This window comes from Argiope bruennichi, chromosome X2 (genome assembly GCF_947563725.1).
Source record: "Argiope bruennichi chromosome X2, qqArgBrue1.1, whole genome shotgun sequence".
Classification (NCBI taxonomy): Eukaryota; Metazoa; Arthropoda; class Arachnida; order Araneae; family Araneidae; genus Argiope; species Argiope bruennichi.
In genome coordinates, this window is record NC_079163.1 from 17416575 (window position 1) to 17438113 (window position 21539).

The window sequence follows — 21539 nt, forward strand, 5'->3', positions numbered from 1 at the left end:
AGTATGATCAGTTGTTACTACATTTGAATTTTAATTATATCTAAAATCACAGCTACACACTAGCAGTCAAAGCAGAATGAATTCTGCTTTCTCTCTGATGAACTTAATAATTAATCTGTATTTCGAAAAACTGAGAGTGGGATTTGATGTGTAAGTTTTTAAGTCTTTGAATTTTTAAAAATAATTATTTTTGTCCTGATGTGTATGTGTTTTACATTTCTTTAACAATACTGCATGTTGAATTTAAACATTTTTTGCTTACCTTTTATAGGTATAAAAAGTTATGAAAGGGACTTGGTTGAAATGCAAAGAGGGAGCTGAACTAATCTTAATACATTAATCAGGTATGTATTTTTTTGTTTATCTTTCATATTTTCAAGTTTTTTTACTTAGTTATCACTTTGTGTTCATATTTAAATGTGTTCTAATGTAAGGGATGAGAAAAAAGTAACATGAATTATAAATTGGTTCTTTGTTCTTGAATTGGAGAAATGTGTCTTGATACAACAAATCATGAATTTATGGCATAAAGTCAATGTTTTTCCTTCTTGCCACTTTCTATTTGTATTTTTCATTCTTTATGCTTGTTGCTTCTGCAACAGAATATTCGATCTCATTATTCTCATTTTGATATTTTATTTCTAATTGTACCATTCACCTAAAATGTTTGTATTAAAGAAAATACTTCTAAGACTATTTCTTTTAATTTCAAATATTGAACATTTCTAAGTGTTATTAAGTCTGATTATGTTTCTCATTCCGATATATACTTTTCTCAAACTTTTTATAGAATTAGAAACTGAAAATATTGCTTTTTTAGGATATAAGGTATTTGAAAAGGTAAAGTTTATTTCTTTGGCCTATCAAGAAAAGTATGATCAGTTGTTACTATATTTGAATTTTAATTATATCTAAAATCTCAGCTACACACTAGTGTCAATGCAGAATGAATTCTGCTTTCTCTCTGATGAACTTAATAATTAATCTGTATTTCGAAAAACTGAGAATGGGATTTGATGTGTAAATTTTAAGTCTCTGAATTTTTAAAAATAATTATTTTTGTCCTGATGTGTATGTGTTTTACATTTCTTTAACAATAGTGCATATTGAATTGAAACATTTTTTGCTTACCTTTTATAGGTATAAAAAGTTATGAAAGGGAATTGGTTGAAATGCAAAGAGGGAGCTAAACTAATCTTAAGACATTAATCAGGTATGTATTTTTTTGTTTGTCTTTCATATTTTCAAGTTTTTTTACTTAATTACCACTTTGTGTTCATATTTAAATGTGTTCTAATGTAAGGGATGAGAAAAAAGTAACATGAATTATAAATTGGTTCTTTGTTCTTGAATTGGAGAAATGTGTCTTGATACAACAAATCATGAATTTATGGCATAAAGTCAATGTTTTTCCTTCTTGCCACTTTCTATTTGTATTTTTCATTCTTTATGTTTGTTGCTCCTGCAACAGAATATTCGATCTCATTATTCTCATTTTGATATTTTACTTCTAATTGTACCTTCACCTAAAATGTTTGTATTAAACAAAATACTTCTAAGACTATTTCTTTTAATTTCAAATATTCGAACATTTCTAAGTGTTATTAAGTCTGATTATGTTTCTCATTCCAATATATACTTTTCTCAAACTTTTTATAGAATTAGAAACTGAAAATATTGCTTTTTTAGGATATAAGGTATTTAAAAATGTAAAGTTTATTTCTTTGGCCTATCAAGAAAAGTATGATCAGTTGTTACTACATTTGAATTTTAATTATATCTAAAATCACAGCTACACACTAGCAGTCAAAGCAGAATGAATTCTGCTTTCTCTCTGATGAACTTAATAATTAATCTGTATTTCGAAAAACTGAGAGTGGGATTTGATGTGTAAGTTTTTAAGTCTTTGAATTTTTAAAAATAATTATTTTTGTCCTGATGTGTATGTGTTTTACATTTCTTTAACAATACTGCATGTTGAATTTAAACATTTTTTGCTTACCTTTTATAGGTATAAAAAGTTATGAAAGGGACTTGGTTGAAATGCAAAGAGGGAGCTGAACTAATCTTAATACATTAATCAGGTATGTATTTTTTTGTTTATCTTTCATATTTTCAAGTTTTTTTACTTAGTTATCACTTTGTGTTCATATTTAAATGTGTTCTAATGTAAGGGATGAGAAAAAAGTAACATGAATTATAAATTGGTTCTTTGTTCTTGAATTGGAGAAATGTGTCTTGATACAACAAATCATGAATTTATGGCATAAAGTCAATGTTTTTCCTTCTTGCCACTTTCTATTTGTATTTTTCATTCTTTATGCTTGTTGCTTCTGCAACAGAATATTCGATCTCATTATTCTCATTTTGATATTTTATTTCTAATTGTACCATTCACCTAAAATGTTTGTATTAAAGAAAATACTTCTAAGACTATTTCTTTTAATTTCAAATATTGAACATTTCTAAGTGTTATTAAGTCTGATTATGTTTCTCATTCCGATATATACTTTTCTCAAACTTTTTATAGAATTAGAAACTGAAAATATTGCTTTTTTAGGATATAAGGTATTTGAAAAGGTAAAGTTTATTTCTTTGGCCTATCAAGAAAAGTATGATCAGTTGTTACTATATTTGAATTTTAATTATATCTAAAATCTCAGCTACACACTAGTGTCAATGCAGAATGAATTCTGCTTTCTCTCTGATGAACTTAATAATTAATCTGTATTTCGAAAAACTGAGAATGGGATTTGATGTGTAAATTTTAAGTCTCTGAATTTTTAAAAATAATTATTTTTGTCCTGATGTGTATGTGTTTTACATTTCTTTAACAATAGTGCATATTGAATTGAAACATTTTTTGCTTACCTTTTATAGGTATAAAAAGTTATGAAAGGGAATTGGTTGAAATGCAAAGAGGGAGCTAAACTAATCTTAAGACATTAATCAGGTATGTATTTTTTTGTTTGTCTTTCATATTTTCAAGTTTTTTTACTTAATTACCACTTTGTGTTCATATTTAAATGTGTTCTAATGTAAGGGATGAGAAAAAAGTAACATTAATTATAAATTGGTTCTTTGTTCTTGAATTGGAGAAATGTGTCTTGATACAACAAATCATGAATTTATGGCATAAAGTCAATGTTTTTCCTTCTTGCCACTTTCTATTTGTATTTTTCATTCTTTATGTTTGTTGCTCCTGCAACAGAATATTCGATCTCATTATTCTCATTTTGATATTTTACTTCTAATTGTACCTTCACCTAAAATGTTTGTATTAAACAAAATACTTCTAAGACTATTTCTTTTAATTTCAAATATTCGAACATTTCTAAGTGTTATTAAGTCTAATTATGTTTCTCATTCCAATATATACTTTTCTCAAACTTTTTATAGAATTAGAAACTGAAAATATTGCTTTTTTAGGATATAAGGTATTTGAAAATGTAAAGTTTATTTCTTTGGCCTATCAAGAAAAGTATGATCAGTTGTTACTACATTTGAATTTTAATTATATCTAAATTCTCAGCTACACACTAGTGTCAATGCAGAATGAATTCTGCTTTCTCTCTGATGAACTTAATAATTAATCTGTATTTCGAAAAACTGAGAATGGGATTTGATGTGTAAATTTTAAGTCTCTGAATTTTTAAAAATAATTATTTTTGTCCTGATGTGTATGTGTTTTACATTTCTTTAACAATACTGCATATTGAATTGAAACATTTTTTGCTTACCTTTTATAGGTATAAAAAGTTATGAAAGGGAATTGGTTGAAATGCAAAGAGGGAGCTAAACTAATCTTAAGACATTAATCAGGTATGTATTTTTTTGTTTGTCTTTCATATTTTCAAGTTTTTTTACTTAATTACCACTTTGTGTTCATATTTAAATGTGTTCTAATGTAAGGGATGAGAAAAAAGTAACATGAATTATAAATTGGTTCTTTGTTCTTGAATTGGAGAAATGTGTCTTGATACAACAAATCATGAATTTATGGCCTAAAGTCAATGTTTTTCCTTCTTGCCACTTTCTATTTGTATTTTTCATTCTTTATGTTTGTTGCTCCTGCAACAGAATATTCGATCGCATTATTCTCATTTTGATATTTTACTTCTAATTGTACCTTCACCTAAAATGTTTGTATTAAACAAAATACTTCTAAGACTATTTCTTTTAATTTCAAATATTCGAACATTTCTAAGTGTTATTAAGTCTGATTATGTTTCTCATTCCAATATATACTTTTCTCAAACTTTTTATAGAATTAGAAACTGAAAATATTGCTTTTTTAGGATATAAGGTATTTAAAAATGTAAAGTTTATTTCTTTGGCCTATCAAGAAAAGTATGATCAGTTGTTACTACATTTGAATTTTAATTATATCTAAAATCACAGCTACACACTAGCAGTCAAAGCAGAATGAATTCTGCTTTCTCTCTGATGAACTTAATAATTAATCTGTATTTCGAAAAACTGAGAGTGGGATTTGATGTGTAAGTTTTTAAGTCTTTGAATTTTTAAAAATAATTATTTTTGTCCTGATGTGTATGTGTTTTACATTTCTTTAACAATACTGCATGTTGAATTTAAACATTTTTTGCTTACCTTTTATAGGTATAAAAAGTTATGAAAGGGACTTGGTTGAAATGCAAAGAGGGAGCTGAACTAATCTTAATACATTAATCAGGTATGTATTTTTTTGTTTATCTTTCATATTTTCAAGTTTTTTTACTTAGTTATCACTTTGTGTTCATATTTAAATGTGTTCTAATGTAAGGGATGAGAAAAAAGTAACATGAATTATAAATTGGTTCTTTGTTCTTGAATTGGAGAAATGTGTCTTGATACAACAAATCATGAATTTATGGCATAAAGTCAATGTTTTTCCTTCTTGCCACTTTCTATTTGTATTTTTCATTCTTTATGCTTGTTGCTCCTGCAACCGAATATTCGATCTCATTATTCTCATTTTGATATTTTACTTCTAATTGTACAGTTCTCCTAAAATGTTTGTATTAAAGAAAATACTTCTAAGACTATTTCTTTTAATTTCAAATATTCGAACATTTCTAAGTGTTATTAAGTCTAATTATGTTTCTCATTCCAATATATACTTTTCTCAAACTTTTTATAGAATTAGAAACTGAAAATATTGCTTTTTTAGGATATAAGGTATTTGAAAATGTAAAGTTTATTTCTTTGGCCTATCAAGAAAAGTATGATCAGTTGTTACTACATTTGAATTTTAATTATATCTAAATTCTCAGCTACACACTAGTGTCAATGCAGAATGAATTCTGCTTTCTCTCTGATGAACTTAATAATTAATCTGTATTTCGAAAAACTGAGAATGGGATTTGATGTGTAAATTTTAAGTCTCTGAATTTTTAAAAATAATTATTTTTGTCCTGATGTGTATGTGTTTTACATTTCTTTAACAATACTGCATATTGAATTTAAACATTTTTTGCTTACCTTTTATAGGTATAAAAAGTTATGAAAGGGACTTGGTTGAAATGCAAAGAGGGAGCTAAACTAATCTTAAGACATTAATCAGGTATGTATTTTTTTGTTTGTCTTTCATATTTTCAAGTTTTTTTACTTAATTACCACTTTGTGTTCATATTTAAATGTGTTCTAATGTAAGGGATGAGAAAAAAGTAACATGAATTATAAATTGGTTCTTTGTTCTTGAATTGGAGAAATGTGTCTTGATAAAACAAATCATGAATTTATGGCATAAAGTCAATGTTTTTCCTTCTTGCCACTTTCTATTTGTATTTTTCATTCTTTATGCTTGTTGCTCCTGCAACAGAATATTCGATATCATTATTCTCATTTTAATATTTTACTTCTAATTGTACCGTTCACCTAAAATGTTTGTATTAAAGAAAATATTTCTAAGACTATTTCATTTAATTTCAAATATTCGAACATTTCTAAGTGTTATTAAGTCTGATTATGTTTCTCATTCCAATATAGACTTTTCTCATCCTTTTTATAGAATTAGAAACTGAAAATATTGCTTTTTTAGGATATAAGGTATTTGGAAATGTAAAGTTTATTTATTTGGCGTATCAAGAAAAGTATGATGAGTTGTTACTACATTTGAATTTTAATTATATCTAAAATCTCAACTACATACTAATGTCAATGCAGAATGAATTCTGCTTTCTCTCTGATGAATTTAATAATTCATCTGTATTTCGAAAAACTGAGAATGGGATTTGATGTGTAAATTTTAAGTCTCTGAATTTTTAAAAATAATTATTTATGTCCTGATGTGTATGTATTTTACATTTCTTTAACAATACTGCATATTGAATTTAAACAGTTTTTGCTTACCTTTTATAGGTATAAAAAGTTATGAAAGGGACTTGGTTGAAATGCAAAGAGGGAGCTAAACTAATCTTAAGACATTAATCAGGTATGTATTTTTTTGTTTGTCTTTCATATTTTCAATTTTTTTTACTTAATTACCACTTTGTGTTCATATTTAAATGTGTTCTAATGTAAGGGATGAGAAAAAAATAACATGAATTATAAATGGGATCTTTGTTCTTGAATTGGAGAAATGTGTCTTGATACAGCAAATCATGAATTTATGGCATAAAGTCAATGTTTTTCCTTCCTGCCACTTTCTATTTGTATTTTTCATTCTTTATCTTTGTTGCTCCTGCAACAGAATATTCGATCTCATTATTCTCATTTTGATATTTTACTTCTAATTGTACCGTTCACCTAAAATGTTTGTATTAAACAAAATACTTCTAAGACTATTTCTTTTAATTTCAAATATTGGAACATTTCTAAGTGTTATTAAGTCTGATTATGTTTCTCATTCCAATATATACTTTTCTCAAACTTTTTATAGAATTAGAAACTGAAAATATTGCTTTTTTAGGATATAAGGATATTGCTTTTTTAGGATATAAGGATATTGCTTTTTTAGGATTTGAAAATGTAAAGTTTATTTCTTTGGCCTATCAAGAAAAGTATGATCAGTTGTTACTACATTTGAATTTTAATTATATCTAAAATCTCAGATACATACTAAAGTCAATGCAGGATGAATTCTGCTTTCTCTCTGATGAACTTAATAATTAATCTGTATTTCGAAAAACTGAGAGTGGGATTTGATGTGTAAGTTTTTAAGTCTTTGAATTTTTAAAAATAATTATTTTTGTCCTGATGTGTATGTGTTTTACATTTCTTTAACAATACTGCATGTTGAATTTAAACATTTTTTGCTTACCTTTTATAGGTATAAAAAGTTATGAAAGGAACTTGGTTGAAATGCAGAGAGGGAGCTGAACTAATCTTAATACATTAATCAGGTATGTATTTTTTTGTTTGTCTTTCAAATTTTCAAGTTTTTTCACTTAGTTATCACTTTGTGTTCATATTTAAATTAGTTCTAATGTAAGGGATGAGAAAAAAGTAACATGAATTATAAATTGGTTCTTTGTTCTCTAATTGGAGAAATGTGTCTTGATACAACAAATCATGAATTTATGGCATAAAGTTAATGTTTTTCCTTCTTGCCACTTTCTATTTGTATTTTTCATTCTTTATGCTTGTTGCTCCTGCAACAGAATATTCGATCTCATTATTCTCTTTTTGATATTTTACTTCTAATTGTACCGTTCGCCTAAAATGTTTGTATTAAAGAAAATACTTCTAAGACTACTTCTTTTAATTTCAAATATTCGAACATTTCTAAGTGTTATTAAATCTGATTATGTTTCTCATTCCAATATATACTTTTCTCAAACTTTTTATAGAATTAGAAACTGAAAATATTGCTTTTTTAGGATATAAGGTATTTGAAAATGTAAAGTTTATTTCTTTGGCCTATCAAGAAAAGTATGATCAGTTGTTACTATATTTGAATTTTAATTATATCTGAAATCACAGCTACACACTAGTGCCAATGCAGAATGAATTCTGCTTTCTCTCTGATGAACTTAATAATTAATCTGTATTTCGAAAAACTGAGAATGGGATTTGATGTGTAAATTTTAAGTCTTTGAATTTTTAAAAATAATTATTTTTGTCCTGATGTGTATGTGTTTTACATTTCTTTAACAATACTGCATATTGAATTTAAACATTTTTTGCTTACCTTTTATAGGTATAAAAAGTTATGAAAGGGACTTGGTTGAAATGCAAAGAGGGAGCTAAACTAATCTTAAGACATTAATCAGGTATGTATTTTTTTTGTTTGTCTTTCATATTTTCAATTTTTTTTACTTAATTACCACTTTGTGTTCATATTTAAATGTGTTCTAATGTAAGGGATGAGAAAAAAGTAACATGAATTATAAATTGGTTCTTTGTTCTTGAATTGGAGAAATGTGTCTTGATACAACAAATCATGAATTTATGGCATAAAGTCAATGTTTTTCCTTCTTGCCACTTTCTATTTGTATTTTTCATTCTTTATGCTTGTTGCTTCTGCAACAGAATATTCGATCTCATTATTCTCATTTTGATATTTTACTTCTAATTGTACCGTTCACCTAAAATGTTTGTATTAAAGAAAATACTTCTAAGACTATTTCTTTTAATTTCAAATATTCGAACATTTCTAAGTGTTATTAAGTCTGATTATGTTTCTCATTCCAATATATACTTTTCTCAAACTTTTTATAGAATTAGAAACTGAAAATATTGCTTTTTTAGGATATAAGGTACTTGAAAATGTAAAGTTTATTTCTTTGGCCTATCAAGAAAAGTATGATCAGTTGTTACTACATTTGAATTTTAATTATATCTAAAATCTCAGCTACACACTAGTGTCAATGCAGAATGAATTCTTCTTTCTCTCTGATGAACTTAATAATTAATCTGTATTTCGAAAAACTGAGAATGGGATTTGATGTGTAAATTTTAAGTCTCTGAATTTTTAAAAATAATTATTTTTGTCCTGATGTGTATGTGTTTTACATTTCTTTAACAATACTGCATATTGAATTTAAACATTTTTTGCTTACCTTTTATAGGTATCAAAAGTTATGAAAGGGACTTGGTTGAAATGCAAAGAGGGAGCTAAACTAATCTTAAGACATTAATCAGGTATGTATTTTTTTTGTTTGTCTTTCATATTTTCAAATTTTTTTACTTAATTACCACTTTGTGTTCATATTTAAATGTGTTCTAATGTAAGGGATGAGAAAAAAGTAACATGAATTATAAATTGGTTCTTTGTTCTTGAATTGGAGAAATGTGTCTTGATACAAGAAATCATGAATTTATGGCATAAAGTCAATGTTTTTCCTTCTTGCCACTTTCTATTTGTATTTTTCATTCTTTATGCTTATTGCTCCTGCAACAGAATATTCGATCTCATTATTCTCATTTTGATATTTTACTTCTAATTGTACCGTTCACCTAAAATGTTTGTATTAAAGAAAATACTTCTAAGACTATTTCTTTTAATTTCAAATATTCGAACATTTCTAAGTGTTATTAAGTCTGATTATGTTTCTCATTCCAATATATACTTTTCTCAAACTTTTTATAGAATTAGAAACTGAAAATATTGCTTTTTTAGGATATAAGGTATTTGAAAATGTAAAGTTTATTTCTTTGGCCTATCAAGAAAAGTATGATCAGTTGTTACTACATTTGAATTTTAATTATATCTAAAATCTCAGCTACACACTAGTGTCCATGCAGAATGAATTCTTCTTTCTCTCTGATGAACTTAATAATTAATCTGTATTTCGAAAAACTGAGAATGGGATTTGATGTGTAAATTTTAAGTCTCTGAATTTTTAAAAATAATTATTTTTGTCCTGATGTGTATGTGTTTTACATTTCATTAACAATACTGCATATTGAATTTAAACATTGTTTGCTTACCTTTTATAGGTATAAAAAGTTATGAAAGGGACTTGGTTGAAATGCAAAGAGGGAGCTAAACTAATCTTAAGACATTAATCAGGTATGTATTTTTTTGTTTGTCTTTCATATTTTCAAGTTTTTTTACTTAATTACCACTTTGTGTTCAAATTTAATGTGTTCTAATGTAAGGGATGAGAAAAAAGTAATATGAATTATAAATTGGTTCTTTGTTCTTGAATTGGAGAAATGTGTCTTGATACAACAAATCATGAATTTATGGCACAATGTCAATGTTTTTCCTTCTTGCCACTTTCTATTTGTATTTTTCATTCTTTATGCTTGTTGCTCCTGCAACAGAATATTCGATCTCATTATTCTCATTTTGATATTTTACTTCTAATTGTACCGTTCACCTAAAATGTTTGTATTAAAGAAAATACTTCTAAGACTATTTCTTTTAATTTCAAATATTCGAACATTTCTAAGTGTTATTAAGTCTGATTATGTTTCTCATTCCGATATATACTTTTCTCAAACTTTTTATAGAATTAGAAACTGAAAATATTGCTTTTTTAGGATATAAGGTATTTGAAAATGTAAAGTTTATTTCTTTGGCCTATCAAGAAAAGTATGATCAGTTGTTACTACATTTGAATTTTAATTATATCTAAAATCACAGCTACACACTAGTGTCAATGCAGAATGAATTCTGCTTTCTCTCTGATGAACTTAATAATTAATCTGTATTTCGAAAAACTGAGAATGGGATTTGATGTGTAAATTTTAAGTCTCTGAATTTTTAAAAATAATTATTTTTGTCCTGATGTGTATGTGTTTTACATTTCTTTAACAATACTGCATATTGAATTTAAACATTTTTTGCTTACCTTTTATAGGTATCAAAAGTTATGAAAGGGACTTGGTTGAAATGCAAAGAGGGAGCTAAACTAATCTTAAGACATTAATCAGGTATGTATTTTTTTTGTTTGTCTTTCATATTTCCAATTTTTTTTACTTAATTACCACTTTGTGTTCATATTTAAATGTGTTCTAATGTAAGGGATGAGAAAAAAGTAACATGAATTATAAATTGGTTCTTTGTTCTTGAATTGGAGAAATGTGTCTTGATACAAGAAATCATGAATTTATGGCATAAAGTCAATGTTTTTCCTTCTTGCCACTTTCTATTTGTATTTTTCATTCTTTATGCTTGTTGCTCCTGCAACAGAATATTCGATCTCATTATTCTCATTTTGATATTTTACTTCTAATTGTACCGTTCACCTAAAATGTTTGTATTAAAGAAAATACTTCTAAGACTATTTCTTTTAATTTCAAATATTCGAACATTTCTAAGTGTTATTAAGTCTGATTATGTTTCTCATTCCAATATATACTTTTCTCAAACTTTTTATAGAATTAGAAACTGAAAATATTGCTTTTTTAGGATATAAGGTATTTGAAAATGTAAAGTTTATTTCTTTGGCCTATCAAGAAAAGTATGATCAGTTGTTACTACATTTGAATTTTAATTATATCTAAAATCTCAGCTACACACTAGTGTCAATGCAGAATGAATTCTTCTTTCTCTCTGATGAACTTAATAATTAATCTGTATTTCGAAAAACTGAGAATGGGATTTGATGTGTAAATTTTAAGTCTCTGAATTTTTAAAAATAATTATTTTTGTCCTGATGTGTATGTGTTTTACATTTCTTTAACAATACTGCATATTGAATTTAAACATTTTTTGCTTACCTTTTATAGGTATAAAAAGTTATGAAAGGGACTTGGTTGAAATTCAAAGAGGGAGCTAAACTAATCTTAAGACATTAATCAGGTATGTATTTTTTTTGGTTTGTCTTTCATATTTTCAATTTTTTTTACTTATTTACCACTTTGTGTTCATATTTAAATGTGTTCTAATGTAAGGGATGAGAAAAAAGTAACATGAATTATAAATTGGTTCTTTGTTCTTGAATTGGAGAAATGTGTCTTGATACAAGAAATCATGAATTTATGGCATAAAGTCAATGTTTTTCCTTCTTGCCACTTTCTATTTGTATTTTTCATTCTTTATGCTTATTGCTCCTGTAACAGAATATTCGATCTCATTATTCTCATTTTGATATTTTACTTCTAATTGTACCGTTCACCTAAAATGTTTGTATTAAAGAAAATACTTCTAAGACTATTTCTTTTAATTTCAAATATTCGAACATTTCTAAGTGTTATTAAGTCTGATTATGTTTCTCATTCCAATATATACTTTTCTCAAACTTTTTATAGAATTAGAAACTGAAAATATTGCTTTTTTAGGATATAAGGTATTTGAAAATGTAAAGTTTATTTCTTTGGCCTATCAAGAAAAGTATGATCAGTTGTTACTACATTTGAATTTTAATTATATCTAAAATCTCAGCTACACACTAGTGTCCATGCAGAATGAATTCTTCTTTCTCTCTGATGAACTTAATAATTAATCTGTATTTCGAAAAACTGAGAATGGGATTTGATGTGTAAATTTTAAGTCTCTGAATTTTTAAAAATAATTATTTTTGTCCTGATGTGTATGTGTTTTACATTTCTTTAACAATACTGCATATTGAATTTAAACATTGTTTGCTTACCTTTTATAGGTATAAAATGTTATGAAAGGGACTTGGTTGAAATGCAAAGAGGGAGCTAAACTAATCTTAAGACATTAATCAGGTATGTATTTTTTTGTTTGTCTTTCATATTTTCAAGTTTTTTTACTTAATTACCACTTTGTGTTCAAATTTAATGTGTTCTAATGTAAGGGATGAGAAAAAAGTAATATGAATTATAAATTGGTTCTTTGTTCTTGAATTGGAGAAATGTGTCTTGATACAACAAATCATGAATTTATGGCACAATGTCAATGTTTTTCCTTCTTGCCACTTTCTATTTGTATTTTTCATTCTTTATGCTTGTTGCTTCTGCAACAGAATATTCGATCTCATTATTCTCATTTTGATATTTTACTTCTAATTGTACCGTTCACCTAAAATGTTTGTATTAAAGAAAATACTTCTAAAACTATTTCTTTTAATTTCAAATATTGGAACATTTCTAAGTGTTATTAAGTCTGATTATGTTTCTCATTCCGATATATACTTTTCTCAAACTTTTTATAGAATTAGAAACTGAAAATATTGCTTTTTTAGGATATAAGGTATTTGAAAATGTAAAGTTTACTTCTTTGGCCTATCAAGAGAAGTATGATCAGTTGTTACTACATTTGAATTTTAATTATATCTAAAATCACAGCTACACACTAGTGTCAATGCAGAATGAATTCTGCTTTCTCTCTGATGAACTTAATAATTAATCTGTATTTCGAAAAACTGAGAATGGGATTTGATGTGTAAATTTTAAGTCTCTGAATTTTTAAAAATAATTATTTTTGTCCTGATGTGTATGTGTTTTACATTTCTTTAAAAATACTGCATATTGAATTTAAACATTTTTTGCTTACCTTTTATAGGTATAAAAAGTTATGAAAGGGACTTGGTTGAAATGCAAAGAGGGAGCTAAACTAATCTTAAGACATTAATCAGGTATGTATTTTTTTTGTTTGTCTTTCATATTTTCAATTTTTTTTACTTAATTACCACTTTGTGTTCATATTTAAATGTGTTCTAATGTAAGGGATGAGAAAAAAGTAACATGAATTATAAATTGGTTCTTTGTTCTTGAATTGGAGAAATGTGTCTTGATACAAGAAATCATGAATTTATGGCATAAAGTCAATGTTTTTCCTTCTTGCCACTTTCTATTTGTATTTTTCATTCTTTATGCTTGTTGCTCCTGCAACAGAATATTCGATCTCATTATTCTCATTTTGATATTTTACTTCTAATTGTACCGTTCACCTAAAATGTTTGTATTAAAGAAAATACTTCTAAGACTATTTCTTTTAATTTCAAATATTCGAACATTTCTAAGTGTTATAAAGTCTGATTATGTTTCTCATTCCAATATATACTTTTCTCAAACTTTTTATAGAATTAGAAACTGAAAATATTGCTTTTTTAGGATATAAGGTATTTGAAAATGTAAAGTTTATTTCTTTGGCCTATCAAGAAAAGTATGATCAGTTGTTACTACATTTGAATTTTAATTATATCTAAAATCACAGCTACACACTAGTGTCAATGCAGAATGAATTCTGCTTTCTCTCTGATGAACTTAATAATTAATCTGTATTTCGAAAAACTGAGAATGGGATTTGATGTGTAAATTTTAAGTCTCTGAATTTTTAAAAATAATTATTTTTGTCCTGATGTGTATGTGTTTTACATTTCTTTAACAATACTGCATATTGAATTTAAACATTTTTTGCTTACCTTTTATAGGTATAAAAAGTTATGAAAGGGACTTGGTTGAAATGCAAAGAGGGAGCTAAACTAATCTTAAGACATTAATCAGGTATGTATTTTTTTTGTTTGTCTTTCATATTTTCAATTTTTTTTACTTAATTACCACTTTGTGTTTATATTTAAATGTGTTCTAATGTAAGGGATGAGAAAAAAGTAACATGAATTATAAATTGTTCTTTGTTCTTGAATTGGAGAAATGTGTCTTGATACAACAAATCATGAATTTATGGCATAAAGTCAATGTTTTTCCTTCTTGCCACTTTCTATTTGTATTTTTCATTCTTTATGTTTGTTGCTCCTGCAACAGAATATTCGATCTCATTATTCTCATTTTGATATTTTACTTCTAATTGTACCGTTCACCTAAAATGTTTGTATTAAAGAAAATACTTCTAAGACTATTTCTTTTAATTTCAAATATTGGAACATTTCTAAGTGTTATTAAGTCTGATTATGTTTCTCATTCCAATATATACTTTTCTCAAACTTTTTATAGAATTAGAAACTGAAAATATTGCTTTTTTAGGATATAAGGTATTTGAAAATGTAAAGTTTATTTCTTTGGCCTATCAAGAAAAGTATGATCAGTTGTTACTACATTTGAATTTTAATTATATCTAAAATCTCAGCTACACACTAGTGTCAATGCAGAATGAATTCTGCTTTCTCTCTGATGAACTTAATATTTAATCTGTATTTCGAAAAACTGAGAATGGGATTTGATGTGTAAATTTTAAGTCTCTGAATTTTTAAAAATAATTATTTTTGTCCTGATGTGTATGTGTTTTACATTTCTTTAACAATACTGCATATTGAATTTAAACATTTTTTGCTTACCTTTTATAGGTATAAAAAGTTATGAAAGGGACTTGGTTGAAATGCAAAGAGGGAGCTAAACTAATCTTAAGACATTAATCAGGTATGTATTTTTTTGTTTGTCTTTCATATTTTCAAGTTTTTTTTACTTAATTACCACTTTGTGTTCATATTTAAATGTGTTCTAATGTAAGGGATGAGAAAAAAGTAACATGAATTAGAAATTGTTCTTTGTTCTTGAATTGGAGAAATGTGTCTTGATACAACAAATCATGAATTTATGGCATAAAGTCAATGTTTTTCCTTCTTGCCACTTTCTATTTGTATTTTTCATTCTTTATGTTTGTTGCTCCTGCAACAGAATATTCGATCTCATTATTCTCATTTTGATATTTTACTTCTAATTGTACCGTTCACCTAAAATGTTTGTATTAAAGAAAATACTTCTAAAACTATTTCTTTTAATTTCAAATATTGGAACATTTCTAAGTGTTATTAAGTCTGATTATGTTTCTCATTCCGATATATACTTTTCTCAAACTTTTTATAGAATTAGAAACTGAAAATATTGCTTTTTTAGGATATAAGGTATTTGAAAATGTAAAGTTTACTTCTTTGGACTATCAAGAGAAGTATGATCAGTTGTTACTACATTTGAATTTTAATTATATCTAAAATCACAGCTACACACTAGTGTCAATGCAGAATGAATTCTGCTTTCTCTCTGATGAACTTAATAATTAATCTGTATTTCGAAAAACTGAGAATGGGATTTGATGTGTAAATTTTAAGTCTCTGAATTTTTAAAAATAATTATTTTTGTCCTGATGTGTATGTGTTTTACATTTCTTTAACAATACTGCATATTGAATTTAAACATTTTTTGCTTACCTTTTATAGGTATAAAAAGTTATGAAAGGGACTTGGTTGAAATGCAAAGAGGGAGCTAAACTAATCCTAAGACATTAATCAGGTATGTATTTTTTTGTTTGTCTTTCATATTTTCAAGTTTTTTTACTTAATTAACACTTTGTGTTCATATTTAAATGTGTTCTAATGTAAGGGATGAGAAAAAAGTAACATGAATTATAAATTGTTCTTTGTTCTTGAATTGGAGAAATGTGTCTTGATACAACAAATCATGAATTTATGGCATAAAGTCAATGTTTATCCTTCTTGCCACTTTCTATTTGTATTTTTCATTCTTTATGCTTGTTGCTCCTGCAACAGAATATTCGATCTCATTATTCTCATTTTGATATTTTACTTCTAATTGTACCGTTCACCTAAAATGTTTGTATTAAAGAAAATACTTCTAAGACTATTTCTTTTAATTTCAAATATTCGAACATTTCTAAGTGTTATTAAGTCTGATTATGTTTCTCATTCCAATATATACTTTTCTCAAACTTTTTATAGAATTAGAAACTGAAAATATTGCTTTTTTAGGATATAAGGTATTTGAAAATGTAAAGTTTATTTCTTTGGCCAATCAAGAAAAGTATGATCAGTTGTTACTACATTTGAATTTTAATTATATCTAAAATCTCAGCTACACACTAGTGTCAATGCAGAATGAATTCTGCTTTCTCTCTGATGAACTTAATAATTAATCTGTATTTCGAAAAACTGAGAATGGGATTTGATGTGTAAATTTTAAGTCTCTGAATTTTTAAAAATAATTATTTTTGTCCTGATGTGTATGTGTTTTACATTTCTTTAACAATACTGCATATTGAATTTAAACATTTTTTGCTTACCTTTTATAGGTATAAAAAGTTATGAAAGGGACTTGGTTGAAATGCAAAGAGGGAGCTAAACTAATCTTAAGACATTAATCAGGTATGTATTTTTTTGTTTGTCTTTCATATTTTCAAGTTTTTTTACTTAATTACCACTTTGTGTTCATATTTAAATGTGTTCTAATGTAAGGGATGAGAAAAAAGTAACATGAATTATAAATTGGTTCTTTGTTCTTGAATTGGAGAAATGTGTCTTGATACAAGAAATCATGAATTTATGGCATAAAGTCAATGTTTTTCCTTCTTGCCACTTTCTATTTGTATTTTTCATTCTTTATGCTTGTTGCTCCTGCAACAGAATATTCGATCTCATTATTCTCATTTTGATATTTTACTTCTAATTGTACCGTTCACCTAAAATGTTTGTATTAAAGAAAATACTTCTAAGACTATTTCTTTTAATTTCAAATATTCGAACATTTCTAAGTGTTATTAAGTCTGATTATGTTTCTCATTCCAATATATACTTTTCTCAAACTTTTTATAGAATTAGAAACTGAAAATATTGCTTTTTTAGGATATAAGGTATTTGAAAATGTAAAGTTTATTTCTTTGGCCTATCAAGAAAAGTATGATCAGTTGTTAGTACTTTTGAATTTTAATTATATCTAAAATCTCAGCTACACACTAGTGTCAATGCAGAATGAATTATGCTTTCTCTCTGATGAACTTAATAATTAATCTGTATTTCGAAAAACTGAGAATGGGATTTGATGTGTAAATTTTAAGTCTCTGAATTTTTAAAAATAATTATTTTTGTCCTGATGTGTATGTGTTTTACATTTCTTTAACAATACTGCATATTGAATTTAAACATTTTTTGCTTACCTTTTATAGGTATAAAAAGTTATGAAAGGGACTTGGTTGAAATGCAAAGAGGGAGCTAAACTAATCTTAAGACATTAATCAGGTATGTATTTTTTTTGTTTGTCTTTCATATTTTCAATTTTTTTTACTTAATTACCACTTTGTGTTCATATTTAAATGTGTTCTAATGTAAGGGATGAGAAAAAAGTAACATGAATTATAAATTGGTTCTTTGTTCTTGAATTGGAGAAATGTGTCTTGATACAAGAAAACATGAATTTATGGCATAAAGTCAATGTTTTTCCTTCTTGCCACTTTCTATTTGTATTTTTCATTCTTTATGCTTGTTGCTCCTGCAACAGAATATTCGATCTCATTATTCTCATTTTGATATTTTACTTCTAATTGTACCGTTCACCTAAAATGTTTGTATTAAAGAAAATACTTCTAAGACTATTTCTTTTAATTTCAAATATTCGAACATTTCTAAGTGTTATTAAGTCTGATTATGTTTCTCATTCCAATATATACTTTTCTCAAACTTTTTATAGAATTAGAAACTGAAAATATTGCTTTTTTAGGATATAAGGTATTTGAAAATGTAAAGTTTATTTCTTTGGCCAATCAAGAAAAGTATGATCAGTTGTTACTACATTTGAATTTTAATTATATCTAAAATCTCAGCTACACACTAGTGTCAATGCAGAATGAATTCTGCTTTCTCTCTGATGAACTTAATAATTAATCTGTATTTCGAAAAACTGAGAATGGGATTTGATGTGTAAATTTTAAGTCTCTGAATTTTTAAAAATAATTATTTTTCTCCTGATGTGTGTGTGTTTTACATTTCTTTAACAATACTGCATATTGAATTTAAACATTTTTTGCTTACCTTTTATAGGTATAAAAAGATATGAAAGGGACTTGGTTGAAATGCAAAGAGGGAGCTAAACTAATCTTAAGACATTAATCAGGTATGTATTTTTTTGTTTGTCTTTCATATTTTCAAGTTTTTTTACTTAATTACCACTTTGTGTTCATATTTAAATGTGTTCTAATGTAAGGGATGAGAAAAAAGTAACATGAATTATAAATTCTTCTTTGTTCTTGAATTGGAGAAATGTGTCTTGATACAACAAATCATGAATTTATGGCATAAAGTCAATGTTTTTCCTTCTTGCCACTTTCTATTTGTATTTTTCATTCTTTATGTTTGTTGCTCCTGCAACAGAATATTCGATCTCATTATTCTCATTTTGATATTTTACTTCTAATTGTACCGTTCACCTAAAATGTTTGTATTAAAGAAAATACTTCTAAGACTATTTCTTTTAATTTCAAATATTGGAACATTTCTAAGTGTTATTAAGTCTGATTATGTTTCTCATTCCAATATATACTTTTCTCAAACTTTTTATAGAATTAGACACTGAAAATATTGCTTTTTTAGGATATAAGGTATTTGAAAATGTAAAGTTTATTTCTTTGGCCTATCAAGAAAAGTATGATCAGTTGTTACTACATTTGAATTTTAATTATATCTAAAATCTCAGCTACACACTAGTGTCAATGCAGAATGAATTCTGCTTTCTCTCTGCTGAACTTAATAATTAATCTGTATTTCGAAAAACTGAGAATGGGATTTGATGTGTAAATTTTAAGTCTCTGAATTTTTAAAAATAATTATTTTTGTCCTGATGTGTATGTGTTTTACATTTCTTTAACAATACTGCATATTGAATTTAAACATTTTTTGCTTACCTTTTATAGGTATAAAAAGTTATGAAAGGGACTTGGTTGAAATGCAAAGAGGGAGCTAAACTAATCTTAAGACATTAATCAGGTATGTATTTTTATGTTTGTCTTTCATATTTTCAAGTTTTTTTACTTAATTACCACTTTGTGTTCATATTTAAATGTGTTCTAATGTAAGGGATGAGAAAAAAGTAACATGAATTATAAATTGGTTCTTTGTTCTTGAATTGGAGAAATGTGTCTTGATACAACAAATCATGAATTTATGGCATAAAGTCAATGTTTTTCCTTCTTGCCACTTTCTATTTGTATTTTTCATTCTTTATGTTTGTTGCTCCTGCAACAGAATATTCGATCTCATTATTCTCATTTTGATATTTTACTTCTAATTGTACCGTTCACCTAAAATGTTTGTATTAAAGAAAATACTTCTAAGACTATTTCTTTTAATTTCAAATATTGGAACATTTCTAAGTGTTATTAAGTCTGATTATGTTTCTCATTCCGATATATACTTTTCTCAAACTTTTTATAGAATTAGAAACTGAAAATATTGCTTTTTTAGGATATAAGGTATTTGAAAATGTAAAGTTTATTTCTTTGGCCTATCAAGAAAAGTATGATCAGTTGTTACTATATTTGAATTTTAATTATATCTAAAATCTCAGCTACACACTAGTGTTAATGCAGAATGAATTCTGCTTTCTCTCTGATGAACTTAATAATTAATCTGTATTTCGAAAAACTGAGAATGGGATTTGATGTGTAAATTTTAAGTCTCTGAATTTTTAAAAATAATTATTTTTGTCCTGATGTGTATGTGTTTTACATTTCTTTAACAATACTGCATATTGAATTTAAACATTTTTTGCTTACCTTTTATAGGTATAAAAAGTTATGAAAGGGACTTGGTTGAAATGCAAAGAGGGAGCTAAACTAATCTTAAGACATTAATCAGGTATGTATTTTTTTGTTTGTCTTTCATATTTTCAATTTTTTTTACTTAATTACCACTTTGTGTTCATATTTAAATGTGTTCTAATGTAAGGGATGAGAAAAAAATAACATGAATTATAAATGGGATCTTTGTTTTTGAATTGGAGAAATGTGTCTTGATACAGCAAATCATGAATTTATGGCATAAAGTCAATGTTTTTCCTTCTTGCCACTTTCTATTTGTATTTTTCATTCTTTATGTTTGTTGCTCCTGCAACAGAATATTCGATCTCATTATTCTCATTTTGATATTTTACTTCTAATTGTACCGTTCACCTAAAATGTTTGTATTAAAGAAAATACTTCTAAGACTATTTCTTTTAATTTCAAATATTCGAACATTTCTAAGTGTTATTAAGTCTGATTATGTTTCTCATTCCAATATATACTTTTCTCAAACTTTTTATAGAATTAGAAACTGAAAATATTGCTTTTTTAGGATATAAGGTATTTGAAAATGTAAAGTTTATTTCTTTGGCCTATCAAGAAAAGTATGATCAGTTGTTACTACATTTGAATTTTAATTATATCTAAAATCTCAACTACACACTAGTGTCAATGCAGAATGAATTCTGCTTTCTCTCTGATGAACTTAATAATTAATCTGTATTTCGAAAAACTGAGAATGGGATTTGATGTGTAAATTTTAAGTCTCTGAATTTTTAAAAATAATTATTTTTGTCCTGATGTGTATGTGTTTTACATTTCTTTAACAATACTGCATATTGAATTTAAACATTTTTTGCTTACCTTTTATAGGTATAAAAAGTTATGAAAGGGACTTGGTTGAAATGCAAAGAGGGAGCTAAACTAATCTTAAGACATTAATCAGGTATGTATTTTTTTGTTTGTCTTTCATATTTTCAAGTTTTTTTACTTAATTACCACTTTGTGTTCATATTTAAATGTGTTCTAATGTAAGGGATGAGAAAAAAGTAACATGAATTATAAATTGGTTCTTTGTTCTTGAATTGGAGAAATGTGTCTCGATACAAGAAATCATGAATTTATGGCATAAAGTCAATGTTTTTCCTTCTTGCCACTTTCTATTTGTATTTTTCATTCTTTATGCTTGTTGCTCCTGCAACAGAATGTTCGATCTCAT